The sequence below is a fragment of the Myotis yumanensis genome, unplaced genomic scaffold, assembly GCF_028538775.1.
Source record: "Myotis yumanensis isolate MYYU_CA2020_CCGP unplaced genomic scaffold, mMyoYum1.0.hap1 SCAF_13, whole genome shotgun sequence".
NCBI classification, from domain to species: domain Eukaryota; kingdom Metazoa; phylum Chordata; class Mammalia; order Chiroptera; family Vespertilionidae; genus Myotis; species Myotis yumanensis.
Genome location: NW_027223764.1, coordinates 59629095 through 59644606, shown reverse-complemented (window position 1 = coordinate 59644606; position 15512 = coordinate 59629095). Strand labels below are relative to the sequence as shown.

At 49.7% G+C, this 15512-nt stretch overlaps 1 protein-coding gene across 2 annotated transcripts in view; it reads right to left on the bottom strand.

Moving 5' to 3' along the window:
- The window catches only part of GRID1 (glutamate ionotropic receptor delta type subunit 1), a 629487-nt gene that overhangs the window by 208589 nt on the left and 405386 nt on the right, over positions 1 to 15512 (bottom strand). The gene's annotated exons all lie outside the window — the stretch shown is intronic.

Here is a 15512-nt window from a genome sequence, read left to right as displayed (position 1 = left end):
GCTGAGGGTTTATCTTATACTAGAGGCCCGATGCATGAAATCCGTGCAAGGGGTCCAGCCCTCGCAGCCCCGGCTTCATTCCGAGGGTCATCTGGAAGGACATCCAGAAGGTCGTTCAACTGTCCAGGCTAATTAGCATATTATGTTTTATTATTATAGATGGACTTCATTATGTTGACATACTTTCCTTCTATACCCATTTTATTGAGTGTTTTAATCATAAATGGATGTTGCATGTTATCAAATTCTTTTGCATCTATTGATAAGGTCAGATAATTTTTATCCTTCCTTTTGTTAATGTAATGTGGTGTATTACACAGATTGATTTGCATTTGTTGAACCATCCTTATGCCCCTGAATGAACCCCACTAGATCGTGATGCATTATTTTTTGGATGTACTGTTGTATTCGATTTGCTAGTATTTTGTTTAGGATTTTTGCATCTGTGTTCATCAGGGATATTGGTCTGTAGTTGTGAGTGTGTGTGTGTGTGTGTGTGTGTGTGTGTGTGTGTGATCCTTGCCAGGTTTTGGTATCAGGGTTGTATTGGCCTCGTAGAATGTGTTAGGAAGTATTGCCTCTTCATTTTTTGTGAAGAGTTTGAGAAGGATGGTTTTAAATCTTCTTTGAACATTTGGTAGAATTCACTGGTGAAGCCGTCTGGTCCTGGACTTTTATTTTTTGGGAGGTTTTTGATGATTGTCTCCATTTCCTCACTGCTGAACGGTTTACTTAGATTTTCCATTTTTTCATGATTCAGTCTAGGAAGGTTGTATATTTCTAGGAGCTCATCCATTTTTCTAGGTTATTGAATTTGGTGACATGTGCACCTTCATGATATTCTAGTAGGATCCTTGTATATCTGTGATGTCTGTGGTAATCTCTCCTCTCTCATTCCTAATTTTGTTTATATGGGTCTTTTCTCTTTTTTCCTGATTGAGTCTAGCCAGGAGATTGTCAATGTTGTTAATCTTTTCAAAGAACCAGCTTCATGCAGTTTTTTTTATTAAATCTCTCCTGCTTCCTCAGCTTCCCAGAGGGAACGTCAGTGGCCTGAGCACTCCCTCGGCACCCCACGCAGGACCCTGGGAATCTGTGGGATCCCGACTTGCAGGGCACAGGGCACCTTCTGGTAAGGGTGGCCACCACTTCCCTGGCTGGCAGCCTGGGCAGCACCTGGGCTGTGTGAGCCAGGGCAGTCATGACATAAACAAGGAGCTCAGCCCTCCCCCGCTGTCTGGTCTCCAGACTGTGCCTTCGTCCTGCTGCCCACCCAGCACTCCCTGAGAGCTGGCACAGCTCCCAGCCCAACCGCTGCCACCTGCCTTCTGCAGTGAGACCTGCTGGGTCTCTGGGGTCTTCCTGTCCTGGGGCCCCGTCCTCACGCACTCGCTCTGGGTCGAAGCACATGCCCCTGTCCCCAGGGACTCCAGCTGATTCTTAGCATCTGGTACAGAGACGGCTGCACTCAGCGTCTGAGAGCCCTTGAAGCAACTCCCAGATCCCTTGTGGGCAATGCAAAGGGTCCCCTCCTCGCCTATGGGTGGTCCTCTGCTTTGGAAAATTCCCAACCTTGCCATCAGTCAGTTCCAGCAGCTCCATGCCAGGCCTGCTCCAGTCCTGTTGGTCTCACGGGTCCCCCTGGCACCACAGCAGTGCAGGCAGCCACCTGCCACTCCCTGCTCACTCCTGCCAGGCAGTACCTCTGGGCTGCGCACCAGGCCTGCCTCTGGGCCACCCTGAGTTCCTAAGGGTGAGGGGCAATCCAGCAGGTGATCCACACCACCCACTTAGGAGCGAACGCGCACTGTGTCCCAGGTGCACGTTCCTCCCAAATGGTGCAGTGGGTGAGCGGAAGGAGAAGAGTGTGCACCCTGTGACCTCCACCGACTCACGGGAGCCAGCAAGGCCCGTGGAGACCCAGGAGCATGCCGTACCCAGACACTCCCTGGAGGCCACAGGCTCCAAATCATCTCGCTTCTTTTATTACCTTTTAAGTTTATATTTTACAACAACTGAACTCACAAATATTACACATATTAAGGTATGAAATAAAATGCTATGAGCGTGCCTTCCATCCAGCTGAGAAAGCCTGCATCAGGGGCAGATGCCCCCTCCCCAAGGGCTCCCCCTCCTCCTCATCAGGAGCCCGCCTTTGTCATGTTATGACCATGGATGTCAGCCCAATCATGAGTGGCGTGCACACCTTGTGAGCTTCAGGCAGCTACAGTCTGCCGCTGCCGCTGCCCGAGCTCGTGGCTCTGTGTCAGGACCACCTGGGAACATAAAGTCGCAGAAGTCACCCTGTCCCTGTCAACACGCAGGCCTCTGAGCTCCCCGCCAGCCCCCCGACAACCCAACGCTCACCACGTGTAGCGCCCACTGGCCTAGCCTTCCCGGTCTGCGATGTACTCATGTGAGGGGCGCGCTCCAGGTGCTAAGGAACAAGTGCACATGTGACCGACCACCGACCGTGCCACCCTTCGCTTGCTCCATCGCTGACGACCGTTTAAATGTTTTTGTTTGGTTGCTGTTGTGAACAAGGCTTCTGTGTTCATTTTCTTGTGTGTGCGTCTTAGTGCACTTGCATGAGAATTTCTCTCGGGAGCACACCTAGAAAGGAACCCCTACAGAGAATATGAACATATTCTAGGCTCCTAGGTGATCCCAAACTTCCATAGTGACTGCCAGTCTGTACTCGTGTGGTAGAGAGCGCCTGCCCGCCTCCGCGCCTGGACGGACAGTGCACGCTTCCTAGGCTTGTCGATCTGCTGAGTATGAGCTGGCACATTGTTGGATTTCAATTCCACTTCCCTAATTCTCAACAGGGCTAAGCCTCTCACACACGTATGAATCGCTTGTGCTTCCTTTCCTGTGTCTGTATTTTTGTCCAGTTTCTATCAGTTGGGTCTCTTGTATATTGATTTGATGGACTTTTTTTAAAAACCTGGATACTAAGTCTTTGTCACATGCCTTCTCCAGCTTCTAGAATGTTTTGCAGAACTAGCCTATACCAGTAAACTCATCTCTACTGCTGTTTCCTTGGTAGAATTATTTTTATTACTAATTAAATTTCTTATCTCATAAGGATTTTCTTTGCTTTTCCTTCTTTGTCCCAAATCATGTTCAGTCTGAAAGTTCAGCCACGTTCTCCAAATGTTCCTGTTGAGGGGCTTGCCTCGCTCACGCCCCTGCGCCTGGTGCGTGGGAAGCTTGTGCCACATCCATTTCTAACAACAGTGCCGGTGCCCTCGCTCTTATATTGATGCTAGAACACGTCTATTTTATACATCTTTTTAAAAAATAAGTTTTGTCTTAACTGATGCTGCATGTGCTGGTTTTCTATTTCATTCATTTCTACCATTATCTTTTGTATTTTTATACTTTTTTGGATTTATTAAGTGGTTATTTTCCCATTTTAAGTATGAATCTTAGCTGATGAATCATACCTTTTGTCTTTTCTGATGAAGTATTTAAGATAATAAATCTACACCACTATTGCCTTAGCTACATCCACCATTCTGGTTCATTTTTTACCCATGATTGATTTACTATGGATTTTTTAAACATTTTCAAACCTGCGGGTATTTTCCTTCGTCATCTCCCTGGTGATTTCTGTCGTAAGTGCACTGTGGCGAGAATGTGTATACTGGGCAGCCTCGGCCTTCATGGGGCCGGTGTGCAGGCACCTCTCATGTTCATTCATGTCCGCTTGCTGGTTCTGTGGTCTAGTTTTAGGTCCATTATGTCAAGAATTTGTCTATTTCTGCTTGTATTCAGCCTTATATTTTCAAAAATTCAAAAAACACATTCTGAGGTTGTTGTTAGTTACACACGGGTGTGGCAGTAAGACTCTCTGCTGAACTAAATGTGTTACCTTTAGTTATATTTCCTCTTTATTTCTAGTAACTCCTCTTGCCTTGTAGTCCATTGTGTCTGGTATCTGTCCAGTTATGCCAGTTTTATTTGGGTAACTTCCTTCTCTATTTTTTTCCATCTCTTCATTGGCAATCTTTCTCTATCTCACATTTTATTTGGGAATCCTGTAAAAAATTATAGCAGCCCCAGCTGGTTTGGCTCAGCTGAGAGAGCGTCGGCCTGCGGACTGAAGGGTCCCGGGTCCGATCTGGTCTTTGGTTCTGAGTATCTCACTGTAAGGTGCCTAGGGATGAATGTTTGCATTTTTATTCTGCTCCTGACCTTGGGCTTCCCACGTCTGACATGTTTTTTTCACCAATCCTAGAGAATTCTGGACCATGCTGTCATTTAACATTGTTTCTTCCCCCGTTATCGCCTCCTGTCCTCTGGAAATCCAGGGGACAGCACATCAGGCCTCATTGCTCTCCCACATGCCAGCCTCCCTTTCACATCTCCCATCTCCTGTCTCCAGGCTGCATTCCAAAGAATCTCTTCATATTCTCCAGTTCATTAATTCTCTCTCTATATATGTCCACACTGATGTTTATTTTTAACTTCAATTATTAGGTTTTTAATTTCCTGAAGCTGTTTTTTTTCTTTCTTGATTCTGCTTCGTTTTAAAGTGTCTTTTATTCCTTGATCATATTTCCAAGCATCTTTTTATGTCTTAAACATATCAAAGCCCACTCGCTAACGTTCTATGTCAGCTCACCTGCTAACTGAAGTCACTTCAAATCCGGGTGAACTGCCCTCTTTGCCTGGCTCTCCTTCAGGACGGCTTGTGTCTGTCTTTCCTTCCTTCCTTCCTTCCTTCCTTCCTTCCTTCCTTCCTTCCTTCCTTCTTCCTTCCTTCTTTCCTCGTTCCTCCCTCCCTCCCTCCTTCCTTTCTCTCTTTCTTTCTCTCATGTATGCAAACTTATTTTCCTTAGAATTTTCTGATAAATTCCTTGAAGTCTGACTGGAATTACCATTACTTCAGAGAATATTTATGTTTACTTCTACCACCCATCCAGGAGCACTGCCAATCTGTAACCACGTAGCTTAATATTCAATTCTAGAGGCTGGTGCACGGATGAGCTACCATGTAACTCAGCGTGGCCTGTGGGGATCGGGCCAAAACCGGCAGTCCAATGCCGCCTGCCGCTCCTGCCTGCCACTGCTGCTCATCCCAGCCCTACTGCTCCCGTCACAGCCACTGCTCATCACTGCTGCTCTGCTGCGGTCTCCGGGCTGCAATGGCCAGCCATGAGCCCCGTCTTGTGCCCGTTGGTCAGCTGAGCAGCGCTCCTGCTGTGGGAGTGCACTGACCACCAGGTGGCAGCTCCTGCATTGAGCATCTGCCTCCTGGTGGTCAGTGTACATCATAGCAACCAGTCGACTGGTCAAATAGTAAAACAGTTGCTTAGCCTTTTATATATATAGACTAGAGGCCCGGTGCACAAAATTCGTGCACTGAGGGGGGGGCGGTGTCCTTCAGCCCAGCCTGCACCCTCTCCAATCTGGGACCTCTCAGGGGACCCCTGTGGGATCAGGCCTAAACCAGCAGTCAAACATCCCTCTCACAATCTAGGACTGCTGGCTCCTAACCACTCACCTGCCTGCCTGCCTGATTGCCCCTAACCGCTTCTGCCTGCCATCCTGATTGAAGCCTAACTGCTCCCCTTCTGGCCCCATCGCCCCCAACTGCCCTCCCCTGTAGGCCTGGTTGCCCCCAACTGTCCTCTGCTGCCGGCCATCTTGTGACGATGTGGGGGCAGCCATGTTGTGATGCGAGGGCATGAGGGTCAATTTGCATATCACCTCTTTATTATATAGGATTCCTTTGAGCTTTGTCAGGCAGCGTGGGCATAACTTCGTCACAAGCCTACATTGGGGGTTGGTTGCAAATTTTCGAGAAAATGTCTTCCCTCCATACAGCTCCAAAGCCAAGACAGGACAAGTCCCCGGCTGTGCCCTCCACACAGCGAGCTTGTTTCTAGTTCCCCTCACACTGAGTTCTAACTTCATGTGTAAACCCTTCATTAGCCCCATGCCTGCTTGCTTCTTCCACCTGACCTCATGTGTTCTGTGCCTGCAGTCACAAGGATGCAGCGGCTCAGCATCTCCCCAGTTTGGCCCATAGATTTGAGGCAAAAATGACATTTGAAGCTCACACGTTTCCTAGCATTTCCGTTCTTCACTGTGACATGGCCCCTGGGCACTGTCTTCTTGAGTGTCCCGTGTCTGCTTTAAAATGTTTTTAAATGTATCATATCCAGCTTTTTTAGGTCTTTTTCTTTTGAGAGTATCACCTAGGATAATTATTCTCCCATGAAGATATCCTACCAAACCTTGTGTATAGAAGTTTCTTTCTTTAGCAGGTGACCTTTCCCTTTTTCTGGACATAACCCCCTTCCAAACTTCAATACTGTATCTTGGCTCTGTGACTGACTACACCTCAGTCTCATGCTGAAGTTTCTATTTGCTTTATGCGGATGCCTTCCGTACGTTTATTATCATTACTACTAGAGGCCCAGTGCATGAAATTATACACTCAGAGGGGTCCCTCAGCCCGGCCTGCACCCTCTCACAGTCCAGGAGCCCTTGGGGGATGTCCGACTGATGGCTTAGGCCCACTACCTCCCCCCCCCCCCGCCCCGGAGATCGGCCCTAAGCCATCAGTCAGACATCCTTAGTGCTGCTACGGAGGCAGAAGAAGCTCCTGCTACTGCTGCTGCACTCGCCAGCCGTGAGCCCAGCTTCTGGCTGAGTGGTGCTCCCCCTGTGGGAGAGCACTGATCACCAGGGGGCAGCTCCTGTGTTGAGCGTCTGCCCCCGGTGGTCAGTGTGCATCGTAGGGACCAGTCATTCTGCTGTTCAGTCCATTTGCATATTAGCCTTTTATGCCTGCGGGATCAGGCCAAAAGTAGCTCTCCAACATCCCCCAAGGGGTCCCAGATTGCGAGAGAGTACAGGCCAGGCAGAGGGACCCCACTGGTGCACAATCAGGACCAGGGAGGGACGCGGGAGGTTGGCCAGTCAGGGAGGGACCACAGGAGGGCTCCACAGCATGTCCAACCCGTCTCACTCAGTCCCAATAAGCCAGACCCCAGCAGCAAGCTCACCTACTGGTTGGAGTGTCTGCCCCCTGGTGGTCAGTGCACATCATAGCTAGTGATTGAGCAGCCTTAGCATATCATTAGCATATTGCACTTTGATTGGTTGAATGGACAACCGGACAACTAGACACTTAGCATATTTATTATATAAGATTAGAAAGGCTATTTTGAAGGACCCAAGAGGAGAATGTGCAACTTTCTCCATTTTATCAAATCCCAATTGTATTCTTTAAAAAATATTGTACTTTATTTTTTAGTTAGAGCATTTTAATACTAATATTAGTACAGGTGTCCCCCTTTTGCCCACCTCCACCCACCCTTGCCTCCCCCTCCCTTGGGCTCCATCAAACTACTGTCCATGCCCATGGGGCATGCATGCCTGTTCTTTAGTTAATCCCTTCCCTTCATCTCACTATTCCACATGCAAGAAAGTAACGATTCTTCAGGCTCCACCTTATCTTGGTATACATGCTGAATTTTTCTGTTAGCTTACCTTCCTAGATCTAATAGGTCCCACCCATCAGTCCCTCATCAATACAGTTCAGTTTAGATATCATCTGAGCAATGATGAAGACTTGGAGCAGGAAGGTTTCAGATGGGTCATCTGTAGAGATAGTTGAAATGTAAGCTCTAGAGAATATACTGACTGGGAGAACCGGAATAGAATGAGAGCAAAATACTGCTAGGAGTAGCTCTTTCTTCAGGGGAAGGAGTATTTATAGATCAATAACAAAGATATGATAACAACTAAAACAAGTAGAGAACAAAATGGAGTTTCCAATTAACATCACATCCGTCTTGCCAGTCAGTGAGGAAAAAACACTCTTTTGTGCCTTATAACACACAAAGATTTCTACGAAAGCAATAAAATGTAAGACTTGCTTCATGCACTGAATAATATAATACTCTCTGCCTGTAATTTTGTACTAAGCATGCACGTGGAAACTTAATCTTCATTTTAGTCAAATAAGTTATTAGGAAACCTCTACAAATCTCTACTTCACTTACAAAGAATTAAGACTAAAGAAAAGTCAGACAAATTCTAAAGAAAAGCCAATCCTCACATTCTCCCAGAAGACAGGCACTTAATTTAGGGTTAAAAACAAACCTGCCCTTCTTAGTGAGCACAGTGTATGATGAGCCACCATGTAACTCAGAGAGCACAGTGTGTGATGAGCTACCATGGAACTCAGAGAGCACAGTGTGTGATGAGCCACCATGGAACTCAGAGAGCACAGTGTGTGATGAGCTACCATGTAACCCAGAGAGCACAGTGTGTGGTGAGCTACCATGTAACTCAGAGAGCACAGTGTGTGATGAGCTACCATGTAACCCAGAGAACACAGTGTGTGATGAGCTACCATGTAACCCAGAGAGCACAGTGTGTGATGAGCCACCATGTAACTCAGAGAGCACAGTGTGTGATGAGCTACCATGTAACCCAGAGAGCACAGTGTGTGATGAGCCACCATGTAACCCAGAGAGCACAGTGTGTGGTGAGCCACCATGTAACTCAGAGAGCACAGTGTGTGATGAGCTACCATGTAACCCAGAGAGCACAGTGTGTGATGAGCTACCATGTAACCCAGAGAGCACAGTGTGTGGTGAGCCACCATGTAACTCAGAGAGCACAGTGTGTGATGAGCTACCATGTAACCCAGAGAACACAGTGTGTGATGAGCTACCATGTAACCCAGAGAGCACAGTGTGTGATGAGCCACCATGTAACTCAGAGAGCACAGTGTGTGATGAGCTACCATGTAACCCAGAGAGCACAGTGTGTGATGAGCCACCATGTAACTCAGAGAGCACAGTGTATGATGAGCCACCATGTAACCCAGGGAGCACAGTGTGTGATGAGCCACTATGTAACTCAGAGAGCACAGTGTGTGATGAGCTACCATGGAACTCAGAGAGCACAGTGTGTGGTGAGCCACCATGTAACTCAGAGAGCACAGTGTGTGATGAGCTACCATGTAACCCAGAGAGCACAGTGTGTGATGAGCCACCATGTAACTCAGAGAGCACAGTGTGTGATGAGCTACCATGTAACTCAGAGAGCACAGTGTGTGGTGAGCCAACATGTTACCCAGAGAGCACAGTGTGTGGTGAGCCACCATGTTACCCAGAGAGCACAGTGTGTGGTGAGCCACCATGTAACTCAAGAGAGCACAGTGTGTGATGAGCCACCATGTAACCCAGAGAGCACAGTGTGTGATGAGCCACCATGTAACCCAGAGAGCACAGTGTGTGATGAGCCACCATGTAACTCAGAGAGCACAGTGTGTGATGAGCCACCATGTAACCCAGAGAGCACAGTGTGTGATGAGCCACCATGTAACCCAGAGAGCACAGTGTGTGATGAGCCACCATGTAACCCAGAGAGCACAGTGTGTGATGAGCCACCATGTAACTCAGAGAGCACAGTGTGTGATGAGCCACCATGTAACCCAGGGAGCACAGTGTGTGATGAGCCACTATGTAACCCAGAGAGCACAGTGTGTGATGAGCCACCATGTAACCCAGAGAGCACAGTGTGTGATGAGCCACCATGTAACTCAGAGAGCACAGTGTGTGATGAGCCACCATGTAACCCAGGGAGCACAGTGTGTGATGAGCCACTATTTAACTCAGCACAGTGAGAAGGAGAGGGAGGCCTGGTGCCTGCACTGAGAGGCTGTGTGTCCTCAGGCTCAGGCTCTGGCTCGCTGTGGTGGCCTCGCTGCCCCAGAACATGTCAAGTGCACAAGCCTGTGTTTTCCTGTGGAGGAAGCCCACATGCTGTGTTAGATTTTCAAAGCCTTTGACTCAAAAGAGATGATGACAGCTGAGATGGACGCTAGCAATGGATCTTAACGTCCTCCTCTTGCTCCTATGAGAAATTAAAAAGTGGTGCCAACATCACAGGATTCATTTGCAGACATGGAGTGTTGGTGTCTGTCAGACTCAGCTGCTGCTGCCTCACCGCGGCCTCTGATGTAACGGCGACAAGAACAGAATTCAAGAAGCGATGGAATGTGCACGGTGACCTGCTGTGCGCTCTGACAACCATCTGTTGCATTACACTGCCTCACAGATGCAGGTAACAGAGAGAAAGAATGAAAAGGAAGAGCAAGCTACGGAATGGTCCATCAAGTAAGGAACACTCGCCTCGCAGGTATATGTGATGGCGTAGAGTAGACAAACAGGGTGAGGGACACATAGCGACTTCCGGGAAGTAGGTCCCACCGGGGAACCCGAGGGCATAGCAAGCAGACCCGCTGCCCACCTGCTGCCTCGCCCTCTTCCGCACCAGCCTAACCCCGGGGTGACCAGTGCCCTTCCCTCTACCCTGGGGCTCAGGTGGTGGGAGGTGACCCCCATGCCCCAAACCAGAGGAACACTGGTGTGGGCCAGCCTGGGGTCCTACACTTGGGGCAGTTTAGGGAGCGTCCGTGACTTCCCTGCTGGTTTTGTGTGTGAGGCGCCCTCCTTGGGGTGTTCTAGAAGGTCTGCTCAATCCTAAGAGAAGAGCAAGAAGACTAGTCTCTCTGAGGGGGACGGGGCGGGGGGGGAGGGCACTGAGTCATGGGGAGACTCTGTGAGGGGGTGCCAGCACGGGGAGGGACAGCAGACAGAGCCGCGGCCTGAGCACCCCCTCAGCCTCTGAAGGCCGGTCTGCACCCCGGGCCTGTCTCTGAGCCTGATCCCGGGTGAGATAATAAAAGAAATTGGGTTCGGATTTTTCTCTAACTTACGTCACAAACAAGCTGACTGATACAGAATTTCATGTGACCGGGAAGTGGGCACAGGCAGACCTCAGTTATATCTGAAATGGTCCATTTTGTTAAAAGGCTGCGATCACGAAACGTCAGCCTCTGACTGGTGGACAGCAGGTGTCTGTTCCAACATGTGCGGCACCTCTGAAGCTCCGGCGGTTTGTGAAACGTAAAACATGGACAGAATCGCCGCCGGGGCCGCCCGCGTGTGCTGGAGCAGGGAGACGGTTCCATAATGGGGATGAGCCTTCAAAGCAGCAATGATCACGGAAAGAATTTCCTGTTCCTAAGGATACATTTTGGCAAATACAATACATCATGTAAAACTCACGCACAAACAAGCATTTGTCTGATCTTTAAGGCCAGTAAAATTTCAGAACCTTTGACATCAGGGGGAAATATTTTTAAACCTGTATACAGACTCCTAAACTTATGAAGGGCTGTGCAAGCACATTGCTAGTCATTTCCTTTTATTCCTTAGAGAGACCTGGCTCTAGCAAACACCTGTGTGGTGCCAGCATTCTTCCAACTGGAGGGATCATCTTTATTTTCCCTCCCAAAACCACGCTGCCTGTCGTCTGACGTTAATGAGCAATGGAACTTCACAGACAGGGCAGGCTTGAGAGCAGCTAGAAAAATAGCAAGAGGGTTCAATCAAGTTGAGGAAAGAACTGCTCCCACTAGAAAAGGCTCCCCGCCTGCCTGCTGTGTGCAGAGCCCGGGGCGCACGGAAGGCGAGCGAGCGAAGGGCACCTGCTGGAGGGGCTGTCCCGCCCGGGCACTGTCTCACTCATCAGCCTAACCCTCACGGAGCACACATGGCCCCTACTTCGCCAGGACACAGAAAGGAGCCGAGATTCCACTGCTCCCAGAAGTGTGGTCCGTGGACCAATGGCTCAGCATCATCCGCAAACTGGTTAGAAACGCAGACCCCAGGCCTGCCCAGCGTCACCTGGTCGGAAGCTGCCTTTTGACAAGATCTCTGGGTGATTCACAGACATGTAAACATTTTTAAATGTATCTTTAATTACAGTGGACATAAAATATTACACTAGTTTCAGATATAACAGTGACTCCACACGTCTCTGCCTTACAGAGTGATCGCCAAGATACGTCTAGGGCCACCTGCCGCACGCGGGCTGTGCTCTTGAATGGCACAGAGAAGGGAGAGAAGGCTGGGGGCCCGACCGCCGCTTCCTGCTGTGTGACTTGGACAAGGCACTGGATCCTTGGAGAGCCACTTGTCAATGGACTAACAGTCCTTCCCAGGGTTCTGACTCAACTCAACAAGATTCAACATGTCCAGCACAGAGCCCTGCAGCCAGCCCTCCTCCTCCTCTACTTCAAAGCCCACCGCTCTCTACAGCCTCCGAGCCAGCAAAGCCCTGCCCCGGCCTGGCCCTCCTCACCCACGGCCCGCGGCCTCGCCCAGCCCCCCGAGCCCAGAGCAGACCACCCACCGTGTTTGGAGGGCTCTTGCTCGCAGCTCCCAGAGACCCCAGATGGATGGGACTCCCTCCAAGATGCGGACCAGGATTCACCGTCTTATCGTTACACACAAGGCCCACCGACTGAAAAGTAACATGGATTCTTTTATTTTTAATTAATTTTCTTGTTGAGAGTATTACAGATGTCCCCCATTTCCCCCTCCACTCTCCCCATCCCACCCCAGGCCTTCACCTGTCTATCGTCTGTGTCCATGGGCTGTGCACATAGGCTTGTAAGTTCCAAGGTTAATCTCTTCCTGCCTCCTTCCCTCCTTCCCTCATTCCCTCTGAGAGCTGTCGGTCTGTTCTATGCTTCCATGTCTGTGGTCCTTTCTTGTTCCTCCATTGATTTCATTGCTTAGATTCCACATGACAGAGACCATGTGGGACTTGTCTCTCTGACGGCTTATTTCACCCACCCGGGTGCTCCCCAGGCCCCTCACGCAGCCTCAAAGGGCCAGCGCTCCTTCTTTTCCACAGCTGCATCGTGTCCCACCTCCTTCCTTCATTTCTATAAGTGGCACGAATGGCTTCTGCTCACAGTCAAGCCAGCTCTCCGCCGCTCCTTGTGCGCTGGCCGCCCAGGTCCGGTGACAGCTCTCCTCCCGTCACGCCTGCGTCATCACCCCATTCCCACGAGTGGCCCTCACACCAGCCGCAATCGCAGCTGACCTTGAATCCTGAAGACCTGCGCTGGCACGGCCACAGGGGGGCTGGGTGCCCCGGGCTCTCTGCGCATTGGTTTACCAGGAAAATCCACTGTCTCGCCCGAGAGAGAAGCCCAAGTCCCCAGAGCTTGGCATTTTTAGTGGTTCTTTCATTCTATTTCATTGATTTTGTATTTCATCACATTCTGTTCAGTTTTACTCCATTCTATTTAACAAGGTGGAGGCGGGCCCTCCCTTAGCCGGGGGCCCACACACGCCCAGGGTGTCCTGTGTCCTGGGGACGTTCACGGAAGCCCCGCCCACGCTGTGACCTGGCTGACGGACAGGCTGGATGGGGAGCCGAGGCCCACCCCCTTCTCCTCAGCTCTCTCCTCTGCTGGCTCCTTGTTCTTAGACTCGGGGATTCTTTTTGTTTCTAATTTTTATTCAATTTGTTTTAACCAAAATAAAAGTCCACCCATTTTTCCAGCTCCCATCCCCCCACCCCCACCCCTGCCCTGTGTGCTCTCACAACCACCACCTGCCTCAGTTCTGGAATCTGTGCGCTCAGTTGTTTGTTTTTGTCTTAGATTCCACATGTGAGAGGTCACATGGTATTTGTCTTTCTCTGTCTCACTAATTTCATCTGGAATAAAGCCTGGGAGTCCCATCCATGTTGTCACAAATGGCAACGTTTCATTCTTTTCTATGGCTGAGTAATACACACACACACATAATCTCACAACTTCTTTGTCCACCCCTCCACTGATGGGCACTTAGGCTGTTTCCATATCTGGGCTGTTGTAAATAATGCTTCAATGAACCGGGTGCACATATCTTTTTAAGGAATGTTTTCACTTTCTTGGGATAGATGGTAGTTCTATTTTTAAGCTTTGAGGAACTTCCACACTGTTTTCCGTTGCACCAATTTACATGCCCACCAGCCATGCCGATCCCTTTGCCCCATACCCTCACCAGCACGGCGACTGCTTGCCTTTCCACACCGGCCACCCGGCAGGTGCGAGGTGGTTCTCCCGTGGTTCTGATCTGCATGTCCCCGATGCTTAGTGATGCTGGGCATCTTCTCATTGCCTGCTGGCCCTTAGCTTGTCTTCCTTGAAAAAAAATGCCTGTTCATTTCCTCTGCCCATTCTTCAGTCAGATTGTTTTTGCTATCGAGTCACATGTGCTCTTCATGTATTTTGACCATTAGCCCCTTCTCAGATATATTATCAGCAAATATTTTCTCCATTTGCAGGTTGCCTTTTCTGACGGTTTCCTATGCTGTGCAGCAGCTTTAGCTTGATGGAGGACACTTGGTTTTTGGTTTGGTTTTGTGTTGTTTTTGTTTGTTTTGCTTTGGCTTTTGGTGTCAGATCCAAAAAAATCGCTGAGACAGATCAAGGAGTTAACTATCTTTTCTTACTGGTAGTTTCATGGTTTCAAGTCTTACGTCCACGTCTTTAATCCATTTTGAGTTAGTTTGGGGTATGGTGTAAGATAGTCCAGTTTCCCTCCCCGGCACGTGGCTGCCCAGTTTTCCCAGCACCACTTACTGAAGAGACTGTCCTTCCCGCTTTGTAGGCCTGGCTGCTGTGTTGTGGCTTAGCAGACAGTGTACATGGCTTCTTGGGGGCTTCCTCTTCTAACTCGTGTGCCTGGCCTTGGGCCGAGAGCATTGTTTTGGAAACCACAGCTTTGCAGTGTGATTTGAAATCAGGGAGCTGATGCCTCCATCTTAGTTCTCAACATTGTTTTGACTATTTTCTTCCCTTTTTTCTGTCTCTCACTCTCACTTTCTCCTTGCCTATTTCCTCTATCTCCTTTCTCTCTCCCTCTTCCTCCCTCCCCTCTGTCCTCTCCACTCTTTCCCTCCATCCTCCCATCTTCCTGCTTCCACCAACCTTGCAGGTTTGCATCTGGCGGCCCTGTCACCCGCCTCTGTGGACGCATTTCCTTTCATGCCAGTGGACGCCGAACACTAAAGGGGGGTCCCATCGCTTCCCAGTGGGAGCAGCGACTACTGACTAATGCTGGCTTTTTCAGAGGTGATAGTCCTGGAACCCACAGGCCTGGGCCTGGGTGGGAAACGCCCCACAACAGCTGGAGGGGAGGTTAAAATAGCCTGTTTGCTGCCTGGAGCACAGGCCGCTCAGGGCAGAGTCTGCGGGCCAAAGGAAGGGTGCCCTCAGGCAGGGCAGCCAGGCCACCAGCAGAGCAGCAGGATTCCCCTGAAGGAGCTTCGTGAAGAAGCTGCACTTACTCAGAGCCACAGTCTCTGGTCCTTCATTATAAGCCCGCAGCTCTGTCCCTGCACAGAACCCAAGAGACCCTGTCACTCTGTCTACCTTGGAGATGGACTGGAACCCCCAAGGGCAGGGCTCCTGCCTCCCAGCCGCTGCCTCCTGAGTGAGTGCTAAGCACAAGGCTGGTCAATGCTATGAAGGAGGGAGGGGGGAGGAAGAAGGGCAGGAGGGAGGGAGGGAGGAAAAGGGAGGGAAGGAGAAAGGAGTCACTCAGAATTGGGTAAAAAAATACTGTGAACCTCAAAAATTTCACTATTGGGAAGGCTGACCTATGTAACGACCTCTGCAACACAAAACC